This window comes from Cavia porcellus, unplaced genomic scaffold, assembly GCF_034190915.1.
Source record: "Cavia porcellus strain 051 isolate PalLab524CR breed Dunkin Hartley unplaced genomic scaffold, mCavPor4.1 scaffold_17, whole genome shotgun sequence".
Lineage (NCBI taxonomy): Eukaryota > Metazoa > Chordata > Mammalia > Rodentia > Caviidae > Cavia > Cavia porcellus.
Genome location: NW_026947500.1, coordinates 59510510 through 59529024, shown reverse-complemented (window position 1 = coordinate 59529024; position 18515 = coordinate 59510510). Strand labels below are relative to the sequence as shown.

The window sequence follows — 18515 nt, the reverse complement described above, 5'->3', positions numbered from 1 at the left end:
AGTGAGGACCTCTGCGGCTCACTATTGTATGTGCCCATGTTCTGTTCATCAGCCCCAGGCTCCCAGAATAACTGCAAAACCACTCCAATCTGTACTTACATCAGAATTTCTTATAAAAACTGTGCTTAAGGGACCACAGTCATGCTCCTTTCCATTGTCACCTTAAGCTCAGAGAATAATCAGTAGCATTCTTGAGTTTCTTGCATCTCCAAGTCCAACTCTGTTTTGCAAGCTCATAGTAACCCCCTCTTCTTTCTGTAACACCTTGATTCCAGCTCTGTTCATGTATTCATCAATTACAACTCTCTAGCTAATGGTAGCACAGCACCCTATAAGGTGTTGGTTGAGAATCTGACCTCTGGACGCAGAATTGCTCAATAATTCCTCAGTCAGGTAGGACTGTTCTCCCTGTATTTCTTGTACCATGAAGTTACAGTAACAGCACAGTTATCGACAGTTACATATCAAGGCCTAATATGCTGCCTAGGGCACAAAAGAATTCATACAAGCATTCTGTGGCCACATGTCTTGCTAGGATCAGAAAAAGACCATTCAGATGATGGCTTTCATGGCAGGGAAAAAATATGAAGGAGCATTCACGTTAATGTCAAGATCCTGCTAGAGGACATGTTAATTTTATTTTCCTGGGGGTAAGCAAAAAAAATATCAGTTACATTACATTGAGATTTGTTTTTGTTTTTAGTATTATAAAACTGAAAAGAAAAATTTGCTGACAAATTCATCTAATAGAAGAAATGGCTGAGATCAAAATCACCCCACTGGGTAGTTGCTTTGGATTGTGAAAGATCTCAAAGCTTTCAGGAAACTCCATTAACATGAAATGTACTATAAAATAATTTATTTTCAGTCTAGCAATGAACAACTGTTAAATAAGTATTTGTTCCAAGTTATGGTAGATGGAACCTGCAAAAAGATGTAGCATGGGGCTGTAAATCTGTTTAAACTACTCAACAATTAAAACTGAATATGTTGCAATGTAAAAATTGTTTTTAAATGTCTTCAAATGCATTTCCTGGTATTCTTGACCTAATTTTTGACAATTATCCGGGTACTTCTGATTGGGGCTTTGGTAGCACACATGTGGGAGAACAGCGCCACTGTACAATTGTTCCGTCTCTTTCTGTCACTCAGACAGGGTGAGGGTGTGAGGGAAGAAGGCAGCAGAGCCTCCAATTGATTGGGCCTCAGTGTAAGAAGGTGCATCTTTGATATTGCTGAAGATAAAATTTCATAATGAATAAAACATTGTATTTTACTCATAAAAACTGTCTTAAATCTGGATTAAAATGGATAGAGCCAAATCATTGGAAAAACCAATCCATAGCAAGAAGTTTTCTACTTTACATCACTTTACTCCTTTTCACCTTCCAGAGGCATTTTCTCCTCAGTTTCCCTCTCTGAGTTAGATCACTAAGTCAGACTAAAAACTAGGGAAAAATGGTGCAAGTTTGAGCTTTCCATTGAGGCTACTCACATTTTCCTTACCTAATCAAAGATGATTTATAATTGTGTAGACAGGAGAGCTAAGCTATAGGAATAACTGGAAAAACCTGTTTACATCCATCTAAACATAACTGGTTACAGCCCGTCTGACCATTTAACAATCAGCCCCATTTTAATATCTATAAATTCATTTTAGCATTTCTATCAACCTAAAAATACATAGTGCTCCAAATGCTTATGTCCTTTTTCTACCAAAGGTGACGTCTATTGGTTTCCTCCTAAATGTTTACTGAGAACCTTTCACATGTGTTCTGATTTGTATGTTTAGTTTCTTAGAGAAATTAATTATGAAATCCTTGTTCTGCACCCATAGCTACAGAATTCTCTGGTATTCCATATATCAGCTCTTCTATGCCTCCTTAACGATAAGACATATCAGGCTTGAGTACCAGGAGAATGGGAGTATTATAGGATGAATGGGTAGGTTTAAGAAAACCGTTGTCTAAAAGGTGCTTGATTATAGGTAGGCATGGCGTGGGTAGTGAAGATGGGATTGGAGGTATCCCAAACTATGGGATTGACCAAAGAAGAAGGGAGGGGAGAGGATTCCTTTGCAGTGCACTGGGAGTGTGGGTGGAGGATAAGAGCTGTGGGGAGAAGAAGGTAAAGGAGAAGTTAAGCTTTCTAAGGAGATCTCTTCCTAAAAGGAGTGTGGGGCATGTTGGAATTGCTAGTAAACTAAGAGTAATGAAGAGAATCTAGAACCTGCATGTAATGGACCCTGTCTGCAAAGGTTGCATAAGGTGGCCATCAACACTCACCACAGAGACTGAGGATTTAATATAATGCCTAAAAGCTCAAGAAAAACACTATACATGGCCTCTATGTTCATAAGTACAAAGAGTACCTGAGAGTACATAAGTACAAAGAGTACCTGAGACCTCCAGTGGGAATTGGGGCTGTGAGAAAGACACCTTAATGGGGGCTCTGGGCCCCAACCCCTGTCAATCTTCAGTAGCATGTCCAAATAAATCAGTCAGCAATGAATCCAGTGTTGATGAGATCTCCTGTGAGGGCCAGGAGTTAGAGGATAGCTTATCCATTCTCTGGCCAGTTTCTCTTCCTATGACCCCTGAGATTCCAATAGAGCCAAGGCCCAAGACCAACGTGAGTTGGGGCACTCTCTTGCCCAATGTCTTTTTGTTGTTGTTGTTGTTGTTGTACTTGAAGCATGGCCTGAGAGGGGCTCAGACAGCTCCACCTTGTCTCAGTTTACCTAGCTCAGAGCTCCAAATGTTATTGCTAAAAGATCAGATTATTATTTTTCCTTTTGATTTCTATCTCCATTATTGAAAAAAAGAAAAAAAAAACATAATAAGAAAGTCTCCTTGTGGGGTTTGAGTCCAAGTTTAGCCTTTTGTCTTGGGATCAGGCCCGCAGTGTCTGTCTTCTTCACAGTCACAAGACATCTGAGTTTCTATGCTGGCTATAATGAGATCCTAGCCCTGAGTAACTGCCTATAATATTTTAAACTCATTTAGCTACCTGTAGTACTTTTTCTCTGAAGAAGTAATCCAAGAGACCAATCTGACTTCTTCAGGCTGCAGGATATTGAAGCTGTGGAATGTCAGGAAGGGATATTCTGCAGAGCTATTAACTAGTGGCCCTCAGTAGTCAGCAGGCATTTTCATCTTGGGTACCTGTACAGCTTTAAGTCTAAAGGAGACAAAGGCAAATAATCAATTAAGTATGCAGGATTCAAATAATAGAATCAGCAGTGTATTTCTGAGTACACTGGAAGGAAGATAAGGATAAAAAGATAAGGATAATGTCCAGGAAATTTTAGAAACTGACAGGACATTCACTTCATTTGTCATAAACACATTTAGGTTTTACAGTTTTATAAGTACCACCTGTGATGTTAGAATGTCTAGTGTTATCTGATTTTTGTAGAATGGTCTGTTTTATCAATTTTTCCTTTTTATTTAGGAGACATCAGCTGTGGTGTCACTCGAGGCCAGTTGAATATAGTTAGGTATTGTCCAATATGCATCATAAAACCTTTTTCTGGAAAATGTCTGGTGGATCCCAGTAAAATGAATTTTAAAAAAAATAGTTATTTGTTATGATGCCTCGGGTTTTGGCAACTGTTTGGCAAGAATAGTGTTTAATCAAAGCAGGCACATACAAAGCATGCATAATCAACTATAAAACATTTATAATCAAAGCATGAGCAGTAGGGCTGACAGTTAAGTTCAGAAACAGCTGTTAGGTTATAGAAACTGTAATTCATTGGCTTTTAGGTCTTTTTGTTGATGGACATTATATAATTTTTTGTTTTATTTGATAACTTCATGTTGATTTGATTTGAATCTGTTGGCTGCAGCACGAGAAAAAGGCAGATGTCTAGATCTGAAAGAAAATATTTATCGTCATAAACAATCCCATTTTTATATTGGAAGGCATGAATATACCACCAGATCAGTAACAATGAATTGTCTTAGTCATATGAACTTTTGTTGGGGTGCCTCCCATAAGGCTATGCCGATTATTGTTCCCTCCAATTGATGAAAAGAGCTGGTTAAAGTTACCAGATATTCATCAACTGAAGTCTTGTCCAATGTCTCCTCACGCCAAGGGATTTTGTCTGACCAATTCTAGCATCATTTTGACCAGCTGGCAACCTAGGTGGAAGCATACTGTTTTAAATCTATAACCCAAATAAGCCTTCATTAAATGGTCTGAAAATGAAAAAGAAAAAGGAAAATGATTGTTGAGCTCAAATAAAAAAAGAACAGCCTTTACAGAGCAGGCAAATGGACAATCTGTACAGTATAAACAGACTGGACAGACAACTGATATGTAGAGTGACAGACATGTTACAAACTCAGAGTGCACTCAAATATATTTGTACAATTTGAACTATAATAAATAGACTAGTATGAACCTTTTTGTAGATTAAAATAATTAATGAAATAAGAGGATCTGCGGATTCAGCTCGGTGGCATAAGCACCTGCTTTCTTTGCAAGCAGGTGGTGGTAAGTTCAATCCCTGGTACTGATAAAATAGAAAATGAAAAAAAAAATTAATGAAATAAGAATGGCAGAAAAGGAACCTAATTTATGATGACTCTGAGATAGGTTGGCAAAGAGAATAAAGAACATGAATATGAACTAATCTTTTGGGACCAGCCTGTTCCTGAAACAGGAATAGGGACTGAGGTTTAGAAAGCTGTGCAGTGGGAGTTATAGATGGCCACCAAGCAGCCAATTGCTGAGTAGGCATGTCTGTCTGTGGGCAATTACTGGTTGATTGACTATAAAATGGCTGCTCATCACCATGTGACAGGGAAAAACAAGATGGTAACTGATTACTTGGAGACCCACAACTAAACGGCCGCTGATGGTCCCATTATGAGGGACTACAAGATGGTGGCACACTGTCTTCTAAGAGGTCTGATGGGGAGGGAGGGACATTTACTGGTGGAGTAGAGTGAACCAGAAGTATTTGTGTGATCATACAAGACAGAGTGAAAGAAGAATATGGCCTGAAAGTGAAAAAGGCTTAAAAATGAGGGGTTTCTGCCAACTTGCCACCCCTGTGACAAAAGCATCAGCTTTTTGGTTTTCATAGCCTTCTTGAGGCCAAGAGCACCTTATGAATCAGGAACCCCAGAGGTGTTTTTGAGGGGTAGGAAGTGGTCCCCATGACTGAATTATAACTGACCTGAGAGAACAACTTCCCTTGTGACATAAGAGCTTTAGCTCTCCCCCAAGGAAAGTGGAAGCTGTCCTGAGTCACATCTATCATATTCATCACCTATTTTGAAAGTGTGACACGGAAAGTACAAACACTTGTTCTCCTTGGCTATCACTTAAGGGTATGTGGCAAGGTCCCAGGGAACAAAAATAACAGTTTTGCCTCAGGCTGTGTGACCTAAGAAGTATAAAAACTGCTATCTCTGTCCAGGGACAGGAAAGATAAGTTCGCTGAAGCAAGCTTGCAAATTTTAGGAATGAAAACAGAAAACCTTGGAGGGCAGCTCACCTGTGATAAGTGAGGAAGGTCACTGTTGCATGTAGAATAGCAGCAGTAGGTAAACAGTCCTGGAGAAAAATATAGGTAAGTCATAGGCAGAGTAGCTCCAACTGGGAGTGGCTCCCAGGAGCTAAGGCACTCTGCCATCCAATGCCTGCACCATTATGAAAGAATTTTCAGTGCAATAAAAGATCAAAGTATGAAAGTAAAAAGTGGCTTTTATTCCAAGGACATAGAGAGGAGTCCATGACCATTGGTGGTCTAGCTTCCTCTGACCGGAAAGTGGAGTATGGGGTATACATATAACCTCTGACTGGAGGTGGTGTTTGGGGTGGGCATTGATGATGCATGAGGAACTGGAACTTTATTTGAATGCACTAGGCAAGGAAAAAGGATGTTGTAATAAGGAAGGAGGAGGTTATCTCAAGGCAAATATCCTCTGATTCTGCCTCCCATTGCCATAATATAGTGTAGTGTATTCTAGGTCAAAACTCTTTCAGTGTACAGGCCTCTTATCTACTCTCCGAAATAACACTGAACAACATTTCTAAAGTCGTATTTACTGAGAACTCTTTTGTAAACAAATACATCTTTTATTAAATTTTCTTCTGATTGCTCTATGAAAACGCTTTAAAATGTCTTCTTCTTATACATATAGAATGATTTGCTTAATCTGCAGTAATATTTTCAGTATTATGAATTATTCATTCTTCCTTTCCATGAGTTAATGTGTTTTCCATAGAAAGTCCAAGGGTTGATCGCTTTATAATGAATTTTAACAGACTGATTTATTACCACATAACTAATTCCTTAATTCCACCAGATTTTATACATATATATTTATATAGAGAGGATATATAGACTATATATGCATATTGTATAAAATATACAATTTCAATTGAAGATTTCAATTTCTTCTATCAGAACTTCATTTATCATCAGATTTTTGCATCATACATTATTTCTTCATATAGCTTCATATTGTTTGATTTGATTCAGCATTTTCATCAAGTAATCAACCATATATACACCAGCAGATGTTGCTTGGGCAGTGTGAGAAGTGAAAGCTAGATCCTACCATACCATTTTTATTAGTAACTTGTCAATACTACAATGTGTTCAATACTTACCTGAAAAAAACTGTATAACTTGAATTTCATATCAATATTTTGTTCTGCTTACCTGTCATAATGTGTTACTGTTGAAATTACCTTTTAAGGATTTGTCATTTTAAGTTTTGAATGTTTTACTGTTGAGCTCTTGTTGATGTTATTTTTCATATGCGTTCTCTATGCTTACACAGATATATTATTTATTTGATATAAAATATCCATTTTTCAGGTGCACGGTTTCCTTTTGAAAAATGTCTTGGAGTATTCTTCTCCTCTTCATAGTACCTACAATTAATATATTCACATCATACATGTATTGGTATGATTTTTAATGTCTACATATTTCTGTGTTTTGTTGTTGTTGTTGTTTGTTTCTCCAACTTTTTCCAAAGATAAAGGAAAGAATAGCACATGCAAAAAAAAAAAAGTACTCTAGAAATTTGTATGTTGGATCATTTTCCTTGGTACTAATTCTTCCACAAAATTGTGACTGAAATAATATCTGTTGTGTATACATCTGGTTTGGTGATAGGATCTACCAAGGAGGTTTGTGGAATGCATCACCTTCATGGCACAAGTATGATCACCTTCTTTTGTCAACATTTTAAACAAAACCATTCACATAAATGTTGTCATTACTTAATTAATTTTATAGTGTTATAATTTTAGTTGAATATCTTATATAATAAAGAAAATAAATCACTAAATATAAAAGATAATTTTCAGTTTGGTAAATGACCTGTTGGCACTGTTTCTAAACAATGCTAAAATATTGGTTAACCTGCTATACAAATTTAAAGAAAAGTAGTATTAAAATTCTGCATCACCATCATAATTGATTATTATATTTAACAAAGGTATCATTCTTAGTATATAATCTTTTTAGTGTAGATGTGCTTTTCTACTCATTCTCAGCCTTACTACTGAAATTTTCATTTCATTAATAATCTTTCAATTCCTGATCTTGGACATTTATAAAAGAATGATTTGCATTCAGTGATTTGGATACAATATGCCATCTTCAAGTACTGATTACCCACAATGAACATAAGCATCTTAGTCATTACATGAGCTGAGGAAAATAATGACAAGAATAAAGCAAATTAGATATAGAGGGGGAGTGGAGGATGAAATTTTGGATTAAAAAAACCCAAATATACATGTATATACTTGCCAAGACCAATGCAAATATTATGCTGAAAATATATACTAATATGATTAAAATTAGAATTAAAATTTTAAAAACTAATTATGTTTCTTGATACTGTCAAATAAGATTGAGCTGTTGTTTTGCAAAAACATAATATTATTTGCAAAATCAAATGTTTATCTTCTCAAAACATACTTTGACACCAAACTTTTCTTATAGTCCTTTTCATCTCTGAATTTCTCAGTGTATAGATTAGGGGATTGAATAATGGTGTAAAGGTGAGAAAAAATTTTGTCGTCAGAGTAAGTGGTAGAGGGTCTCAGGTAAGCAAAAATGGAAGGTCTGAAAAACAAGATAACAGCAGTGATGTGAAACCTGCAGGGAGATATATATGGCTTTGAGTTTTCCCTCAGTTGAGTAGTATGTTAATGTAGACAGTGTGATGATGTAAGTTCCAAACAAGAGGAAAGAGGTTATTAAAGCAACCATTCCTGAGTTGGCAAATATGAGTACACATGAGATGTAGATATCAGGACATGCAACTTTCAGCAAAGGAAAAATATCACAATAGTAGTTGGCAATTTCATTGGGGCCACAGAACAGCAGCGAGGTTATAGAAACCTGGGAAAAGGATTGGGCAGACCCACCAGCCCATGCAGCCACAATAAGGATGTTCAACCTAGTTCTGTTCATGATGACTATGTAGTGAAGAGGGTTGCAGGAGGCAATGCAGTGATCAAAGACCATAACTGTGAGGACAAAGGTTTCAATCATTCCAAAGAAATGTATGTAAATCTTCCTATACAAGATAGTCTTTTTTGTAGTAAGAGATCACCAATCAATTTGGGTGTTACACCGTAAGTATGGCAGATGTTCATAGAGGATAAATGACTGAGAAAATAGTACCCTGGTTGATTAAAAAGGGAACTGCAGCAGACAGAGTTAAGGATCAGAAGGTTTCCCACCAAGATGGCCAAATAACAAAACAAAAAGAAGATGAAGCAAAATATTTGTGTGTTCTCGTCAGAAAAAAGGCCTAGGAAATGATTTCTGATATGTTTGTCTGAATTTCCATCTATAGTACAGAATGCAAACATAATTATCTTAGGAAAAATGAATTTAGATCAAAGCACTTGTAATAAGATTACAACCACATGAAGATCACCAAAAAACTCACAGAAGCTACTCAGACAAATCACAGCAACTAATATATGAATGAACACATTAATAATATTGGGTTTTGTTCCTATTTCTCTACCAGTAGTGCATGAAATTTTTTCTAAGCCATCTATCATATTTGCAATATTTTGAATATATATATATATATAATTGTGAATATATAACGACTGAAAATTGTCATTTGAAGTTTAAAGAAGTTCCAGTATTAATATTTAACATTGATCTACAAGTAAGAATTCTTAACATAGTGCAGGACATTTATCTATTTTAAATTTTATTCTTTGTTCATAGGGTTTTAATATTAGTTGATGGTACTTTCTCTCAGGGAGTGAGAGAGTAGGTACCTGATTACTTAAAAATGTATAATCAAGTAATGTACTTACAATTTTTAAATTTCCATAATCATTAGCTGTGTGTTTCACGGATAATCTACCTCAAAACCCAAAGAACACAATATTGATGTTTGCATTGTGAAACAAAAAAGAAAAATATAGGAAAAAAGACTTGAAGTTTTTAAAATACATCTTGAAAAATAACAAGACAATCTGCATATATTTATTATTTAAATTTTAGTATGAAAAATATATCTTCAGGAAAATTCTAGAATCTATTGTATTAATATAGAAACTTAAAAGTATTTGAAATGAACAGGTAATTAAAAACCTGCACAATTAATATGTTTGGCAAAATACATTATGTATATCAAAATTTAATGAATGATGTTATGCTCTGTAAGTAAACTATGCTCAGGAATCCTTTGGTTCTTGTCTGTTGCATGATTAATAATGGCATGCATAAAAAATTCTTTGTAAGATTATGGCAGAATCCACAAAAAGATAAAGGAAGAGTGCACTTCTGATAGTATTTCTCCTCATTGGTGACAATTTAAACAGTGTGGGGATGACCTTTTCTTTTTACTCTCAGATTATATGCCACAGCTACATATGGTCCTATATTTAACAATATTATAGAAATTCTACTGCAACAATATGCATAGACCTGTAAGCTTAGCTTTTTCCAAGAGGGGATAATCTCAACTTGGTTATTTTATGCCACTATATCCCTCATACTTTCTGCTCTCTGTGAAGATATTACAACTTCAAAACTGTGCATAAGCAACAGGAACTACATAAAACTTAACAATCTTTTCTAATTCATTTAAATTTATGGACACAATTATGATTACAGATGATTCCTCATTTATGAATTTGATGTTTTGAATTCCTTTATGTAGATGCACATAAAACAGAGGTGAATTTAAAATATTTTAAATAATAAGGAAAATCTAGTTATTAGAATGACATAAGAATTACAATGTCCATCTATCTTAAACATATTCTTTCCTGTATAAAAGGAACCAATTATAGCTCTGAAAGAATTTTTCAGAGAAGCAATTTAATGATTTACTGAGTTTAAAAAGTAGATGCTCTAATGCTTCTTAAGGTGTTTGCTGTAAACTTTGGGGGACAATTCAATATATTGCCACTGAAATTATCATGTCATTAAAGGTGATACATTGTGAGATACCTGACGAATACACATCCATTATTCTAAGGATTAGTGTTCTGTTTGAAGCCTTTACATAATTTCAGACTTGGAATTGCAGTCATATAACTTTATTTTATTTATTTATTTATTTATTTATTTATTTATTTATTGTCTTTTTCCTTTTTTGTTTTTTATCGGTACCGGGGATTGAACTCACTACAGCCTGCTTGCAAGGCAAATGCTTATGCCGCTGAGCTAAATCCCCAAGCCATAACTTTAAATATTTAAACCTGTGTATTTATGCTGCTAAGCCCCTGTCACTCCTTGGAGTATTATTAGTGTAGCACTATGCACAACTTAAGATGATAGGAATCATAATTAGAAAATGAAGGGATATTTTTGAAACTTTTATGTCATCATAAATAAGGAGGTAAAATAATACACTTTTAAGTAGAAAAATGTTATTAGATCAATGAAGAAAAATTTAAAATTAAATAATAAACCGTAATAAACAGCGATATTTATGCAAGGATTGTCTATGCATCAGCAAACTTTTGAGGCTATACAAAGAATATCAGTGATTTGTAGATGCCTACAAGTCTATATATTTGCCATTAGGTGAAATATATAAGTTAAAATTTAGATACATATACTTGTTTTAACATTTGATTTAAATTTTATATTGTAATTGATTACAAATCTTTACAATCTTTCTGGATAAACAGGATAATCATATGGATAATCATCTAGCAGAGATTTTTATGATAGAGACAGCTTACACCCCCAACAATTGTGTGAGATAATTATTGTCAACAACTGTTTCACATATTTTATTTTATGTTATAATTCATGAAATATTTTAGAAAACATAAGTCAAACTGTAGTAAATTTCTTCAATCATAAAGCTATTTTCTTCATGTAGGTTAGTTTAACTTTTCTAAAATTGAATTTCAGTGTTAATTAAATTGAACTATGGCTGTAAATGTTGGCTTAAGCATGAGATTATGATATGCAATCTCTTTGGAGAAGAAAAGGCACATCAGTAAGAATTATTTGTCTTTTTCTTATTCTCTTTTTTAATAAATGCGTTAATAATTTTCCTATTGTCTGTCAAATAAAAACACACCTTAAACAAAATATTTTGTGATAAACAAAAACAAGCACAAATTTACATAACCTAGGTTTTAGAAGGAAAATCTAAACAGGCTAGATGTAAAATGAGTTTTAGTGCTGAGAAGCAAAGAATGAATTAATGAAAGAAGAGAAGAAGGAAAAGGGAAACTAAAGAAAAAGAAAATAAGAAGAAAAGGAAAGCAGAAAACAAAGAAAATGATAGAGAAAGGAAGCAAAAGATAAAAATCAACCTTACAAAATTTCTAAATATTTAATTTTAAATGAGTAACCCCGTGTTATCAAAACTACATTAAAATCAATTTTCAACTTGTTAATATCACTGAATAGTTCTAATCACTCATTACAAAGTATTGACAACATTTCTCCTGTGGGTTAAGCAATTTCCTGATAAGTATGCTCTTCTATTGGTGACATTAGCATGATGCTATATCACAAAGTTCTTTTTTTCTGACTCCAGTAAATCTAATCATTTTACAAGAATGATATTTGAAACACAGGGATGTCTCCAAAGATTGGAACCTGGAATACTAGTGACACCGAATATTTTGTCAGTTTTCAATGTTATCCAAAACTCAAATGCTGCTTGCAGCAATACATGATGAAACCAATCACTGCCAAAATATCTTTATTCTTGTTCAAATTCTAATGATAACAATCTGAACGTGCGCCACTAAGCAACACAGTAAACACCAAGAAGATCTAACATTTCTTAAGCAAGGCTCTTTGGAATGATTGACTGCACATCAACTGTGCAGGATCTTCATGTGAATTTTATGTCACTTAGGAAAATGTCTTGTTTCCTCATTTATGATGTTCAGTTTTAAAACTGCCAATTTTGTCCTAGCATTCACACACAAAATAAAAATTGTACATAATGAGTCAAAATCTGTGTCATTTCTCACAAATATCTCCATAATCATGTTCCTTTAATTTCCAAGAAGATTATTCCACAATTTTCTAAAGAGGGTGAAATTTAAAAGCTTCTTCAAACTATGCTGATTCATAGTAAAATATCTGTTCATTATATAAAAAAAGACCTAGAATTTCAACTGTTGATACCACTTCTGGGAACCTGCTTGTACTTAAAGCAAACAAAAACAGATATTTGGAAATATCTGTTAAAACAGCATATTACATTTGCTCTAGTATTTAACACTTTTCTATTATACCTAAAAATATTTCCCTGAAACAACCATATGAGCACAAAGAAGGGATCATAACTGTTCTTTATTTTGAAAGTAAAGCGAAACTATTTTACCAGAAGCATTTCATAAAGTGTTCCTTAAAGTAACATTACTAAATTGTCTAAACTTACATTGCTCCAAGCTCCAAGAAATTTCCAGAATATAAATATAATGTCTATTTTTAGTATCAATTGCTCTCTGACCACTTTGTCTCTTGAGGCCAATACAGTGATTTAGAACCCAGAGAAGCTCCGAACATTGAAGAAATTTCTCTACTTCTGACCATAGTACTCCTTTGAAGTGCAGGAGAAACACTTGGATAGATGTACAGGAGCACTTCTGCTTCCTTTGAAGGAAGTCTGTACTTCTACAAATAAGAAGGAAAAGAAGTGCAGAGAGAGAGAGAGAGACAGAGAGAGAGAGAGAGAGAGAGAGACAGAGACAGAGACAGAGACAGAGACAGAGACAGACAGAGAGAGACAGAGAGAGAGACAGAGAGACAGAAAGACAGAGAGACAGAGAGATAGAGACAGAGATAAAGACAGAAAGAGAGAGTCAGAATTCCAAGAAAAGCATGATTAAAATAAACACACATGCTTGAGATTCAGTTAATAAATCAGTGATCTACTAACATATTAGTTTCCTGGTATAGGAACATATAGTAGTAATAAAATATTATCTCTGTGCTGCAGAGTCTGAAGTGTAAGATATAAAGGAAACTAAATGATAACCAGAATAAAGTAAAATTGGAACAAATATTCCACTCTTACTTATAGAATGGTAGAGGACCCAAGTTTGTGGCTGAAGATTTTTAGCAAAGACAAGAATGAAAATTACTCATGTGCAATGCATCATATTTACTGAAGTGCAGCTGATTTCCTTTCTATAGAATGAAATGTCTGTATACCACACAAGGTGGCTATGGCTTGGATACAGTTTAATTTATCACCCCAGCAGTTGAAATACTGGAGTCTTTGTACCAGGGTGCAAACTGAAGAGAGGGCCTCCAGATAGTGGTAGTGTGGTCTTGGACAATGGGTCTCATGTAACTCCTCAAGCTCCAGCGAGGGTTCATTATGGGAGGAGCAAGGCTGGCCACTCTTGTTCTCTCTGCTGGTTTGCAATGCTCTCACATTCTCCTGCTGCAGTCCCACCTTTGCTATCCAGGCCAGGAGGTGATACACTGCAGGGGAAGACAGGGCTGAGCTGGCTCTCAGCTGTTTGGAAATTCAGCTTCCAAAGTGTGAGCTAAGTAAATCTTGTTCAAATACATCCCACGATTGATATTTTATTACCGTGGCAAAAAGCCAACTAGAAGTAATCATGTAGTATTTTACCACAGGCAACAGTATTTCCTAGTATTTCATGTAAATTAGTTGAGGTCACTAAAACAATCCTCAATGTATGTATAGTAAATAAGAATTTTAATATACATAAGGCATTATTTTAGACATTTTAAGGGGATTTTCTGTTTTAAGTATTTTAATGATATTAAAATACATTTAAAACATTCCATCAAAATTATAAATTGTTTTTAATAATTTTACAATATTTTAATAATTTTATTTTTAATAATTTTAATAACTCCATCAATTTTTAAAATAATATTTAAACTAATGTTTTAAAATTTTATGGAATTACTTCTATTGTTATTCATAATAAGATAAAAAGAAAATGTCAAGAAATTGATCAACTTGCTCAAGATGATAGAGTTCATTTCAAAATAAAATTGATGTATTTCATATTTTTTACACATGAAGGTGTGAAACGACTGGCAACAGTATGTAGAACTAGGAAGTGGTAGAATCAAACTATAGGTAAAAAGGGGAGTCAGAAATGAAAGATCAGGGGGATAGCTCAGGGGTAGAGCATTTGACTGCAGAAACGAAAGATAGGGAAATGATAATATATTACTCACAAATTAGTATAATATCAAGAGGAAAGTAGTGAAATAAGTGAAAGTTGTTTACTATAAACACTCAAACAACCATTTTCATAACAAAACCAAAAGAGATAGCTAACATAAGGAAAAAAGCACATTCAACAAAAAAGAAATTAAAACGATAAATAAATATGAAGGTGAATTTCAAATTGTAAACTCATTATTATCAATAATTATAATTAAAATGGTGTTAACATTAAATTAAAAAGCAAAGATTGTTAAATAAGAAACATGACATAACATAAAAGGATGCAAAGAGAAATACAATGCTAAGACTAATGAAGAGAAAAATGGAGAAACTACAATGATTATGCCATTTCAGTTCCAAACATACTACCAAGGAAAGCAAAATTAGTTTCATAATAATAAACATCTCAAAGAAGCAAAGAGAGTTAGCATGGTGAATAGATTACAGCCTTAGTAATAGTTCTTCAAAATACCTAAATCAATTCCTGAACCATAGGAAAAAGAGAGAGTTCATCACATTTGGAAATTTCAATACCTGAATGTAAATAGTCAATAGAACAAATCAACTCAAAATTAACCACCTGGTCAACTGTCCTTGTATAAGGAGCAATTATCTCCACTTTGACTAAACTTAGCCCTGTCTCCATGTACTGATGTGTACATAGCTGGCTTTCCTTTCAATTGGGTCTAAATAATACAAGTAAGGTTTGCTGAGGTGCTAATGTAATCTTGGAAGCTTGATTTCCATGCTCCTGATTCCCAAAACTTGGTTGATCTAGGTAGGAAGAAGAGCTGTGGCTTCAGGGCTGTCAAGTGAATTTCAGCCTTGAGATAACAAGCTATGACTTTCCAGAGTAGAAAAGTTTACATATGACTGATGGACTGGCCCCCAAACATTACGTACTATCTCATTTGTGTTATGCAGACTGGTCTTTCTGCACAGCCTTCTCTCTGTATTTTGTGGAGGTGCTTTCACGTCTTCTATCTAGTCCAGCTAACAGTATTCATATTTTTCCTAACATTCTCATAGTCACTTATCTGTAAGTGACCACATTATTCATAAATTAATAAAGTTTGAGTTAGGGTCTGGATTGCAGCAATTTCACTGTGCTGTACTAATTGGGTCCCCCCAAATTATAAATATGTGTTAGTGTCTTTACTTTTGCCATGGTCTACATAGGAAAGGATAGATTGTGATTAATTTGTTAAATTTGTAAAGATTTGTAAAAATTTGTTACATTTTTAAGATTAAAGATTTAACTTTCCTGGACTTCAGTGATGACAAATACGAATCTCTACAATGAAAAGATTACAGCTTTACTAAGGGTGCCTTGACATGCATAAATCAACTGCAGAACCATAAGGAAAAGAGACAATTCACAGTAATTGGAGATTTCAGTCCCTAAATGTCAATAATTTGTAGAAAAAACCAACCCAAAATTATCAAGAATGCAGTTGACTTGATCAGTGTTACCAGCTAATTGGCTTAGCTGCCTTGGTATAACACTTCATCCAATTTAGCAGAACACTGAATGCTTGCCAAGAGGCCTCAAAACAACTACCAAGAACATATTCTGATCCATGAAATAAGATATATATTTATATGAACAGCAGTGTTTCAAAGTAAATACTCAGACTATATTGGAACTGAGAATACTAGAAAGGAATCTAGGAAATCAGCAAATATATAGAAATTATACAACAAATTTTAAATAAGTTCATGAATTAAGAAGAAATAAAAGGCAATTCTATTTTGCATGTAAAAAACTTAAAATATACATTCACTGAATGCTGCCAATAATGAAGTATTTATTAGAAATTCATAAATATAAACATTGATATTGAATAAAAAGTCAGATCTCAAACTAAGATGTTCAACTGCCACTTTAAGGTTACAAATATGCTAAACCAGAATTTTAAAAAAGGAAAATAATAAAGGAAGGAAAGAATATCAAAAAAGTGAAAATAAAATTAAGAAAGGTACTAAAAATTGATGTACTGCCAGCCATATTTATAGAAAAAATACAAGAAAAACTGAGAAATTACCAGTGTCAAGGATAAGAGTAGCTGGCACCACACATTCTGTAGCTATGAAAATACCAGTAAGACAAAACTATAAGCTATGCAAAAATTCAACTTAATTTTTTGATGAATGTTTTAAATCACAAAAAGTTTTGAAAAAACACACGTTAAAAATGAAGCTGAGTGTCAAGAAAGTACATTAAAAATAAATAACGTGAAAAATTATCACAGTGATTTATACACATGCATATTAAAATCTACATTAAAGTTCAAACCCTTAGGAAAGACCACAACTAATAAAGGATAGAAGATGCAGGTACAAATTAGCAAGTGTAATGTACTTCTTGTTAGAGTTAGGAGAGTGCAAATATTTTGGAAAACATATATTGGACAATTATCAGGAAGACAAATACACATATGTGTTTACTTAGACATTCCATTCATAGGTATTTAAAAGAAATGAAAATATATGTTTCCAAAAAGACGTGTAATGGGATTCCAGAGGCTGGGCGGCCTGGTATAAGTGCCTGTGCACTTTCCCCCAACCCCAGCTAGTTAGGGACCATCACTCAGCCCGGAGAGGGAACTTTGTGGTTTCCTGGTTGACTGGAGAAGCATGGCAGATCCTGGGTGGATCTAAGGTGGCCTCCCCACTCCCAGCTGTGCTTGGAGGACTCTGGAGTTCTGGGTGATCAGGAACCATCAGTTCCAGGGGCTGGGCTTAGGCAAGCCTGCCCAACCCCGAGACCCTCTCTCAATCCAGGAGTTGGGTGGCCAGAGTCCCAGCAGCTGAAGGCATAGAAGATCTCCACCAAAACCTGGGGAAGCCTTTGAATAACACTTGAAACACTTGAAACACAGAAATATAGGACAATGACAAAGCAAAAGACCAAATTACAATCTCAAACCCCCAGCCCATCCAAAGAATTTTTAGGAGTGATGTATATAAAAGAAAATATATGCCATACATCTAAAATATCAGACATAACAGCAACTGAAATAAAGAGGCAACTCTGGGCAGTTTGCAGAATTCAAAATAGAAATAATCTCCCAGGTAAAAGAAGAAATGATAAAAGAAATGAAGGAGATGCTGAACATATCTAAAGAAGACAGAGTTAAAAAAATTGGAGGAACTAAACAAAAAGTAGAATTCCTGGATGAGCAATATAAGAAACAAACAGAATACATAAAAGAGCACAGAGATATACAGGAAATCAAAAATTCCATTAAAACTGTAAAAACTGCCACAGTGAAAGTGAAGACGGAATTTCAGACCTCGAGCACAAGATTGCAGCTTGTGAACAGGAAAGGAAAGATCTTTTCAAAATAAGAACGTATCAGGAAATAACAAACACCTGCAATATGATGCAAAAAACAACATAAAAATGATAGGGATTAATAAAAAAGAAGGGGACAATGTAAAGAATGTCAAGAGGTTATTTAGAGAAGTAATAGCTGATTTTTTCCCAAACATGAGATCAGAAACTGACTCCAGATAAGTAAAGAATATAGAACTCCCAATAGTCATAACCAGAATAAAACTACAAGACATATAAAAATCACCATCACAGAAATGCAAAATAAGAATAGAATATTAAAAGCTGTCAGAGAGAAAAGACAGATCACTTATAAAGGAAAACCTATCAGAATCACAGCAGACTTCTCAGCACAAACAATAAAGTCAAGAAGAACATGGAGTGAAGTATTCCAGATCCTAAAGTAAAATGATTTCCAACCTAGACTGATGTACCCTGAAAAACTATCATTCAAAATCGATGGTGAAATACGATACATCCATGACACAGAACAGCTGAATAACTTCATGAACACCAAG

The 18515-nt window shown here is 34.4% G+C and overlaps 1 pseudogene; it reads right to left on the bottom strand.

Moving 5' to 3' along the window:
* Positions 1 to 7949: 7949 nt before the first annotated feature.
* On the bottom strand, positions 7950 to 8840 carry LOC106027259 (olfactory receptor 4P4-like; annotated as a pseudogene).
* Between the last annotated feature and the right edge of the window lie 9675 nt (positions 8841 to 18515).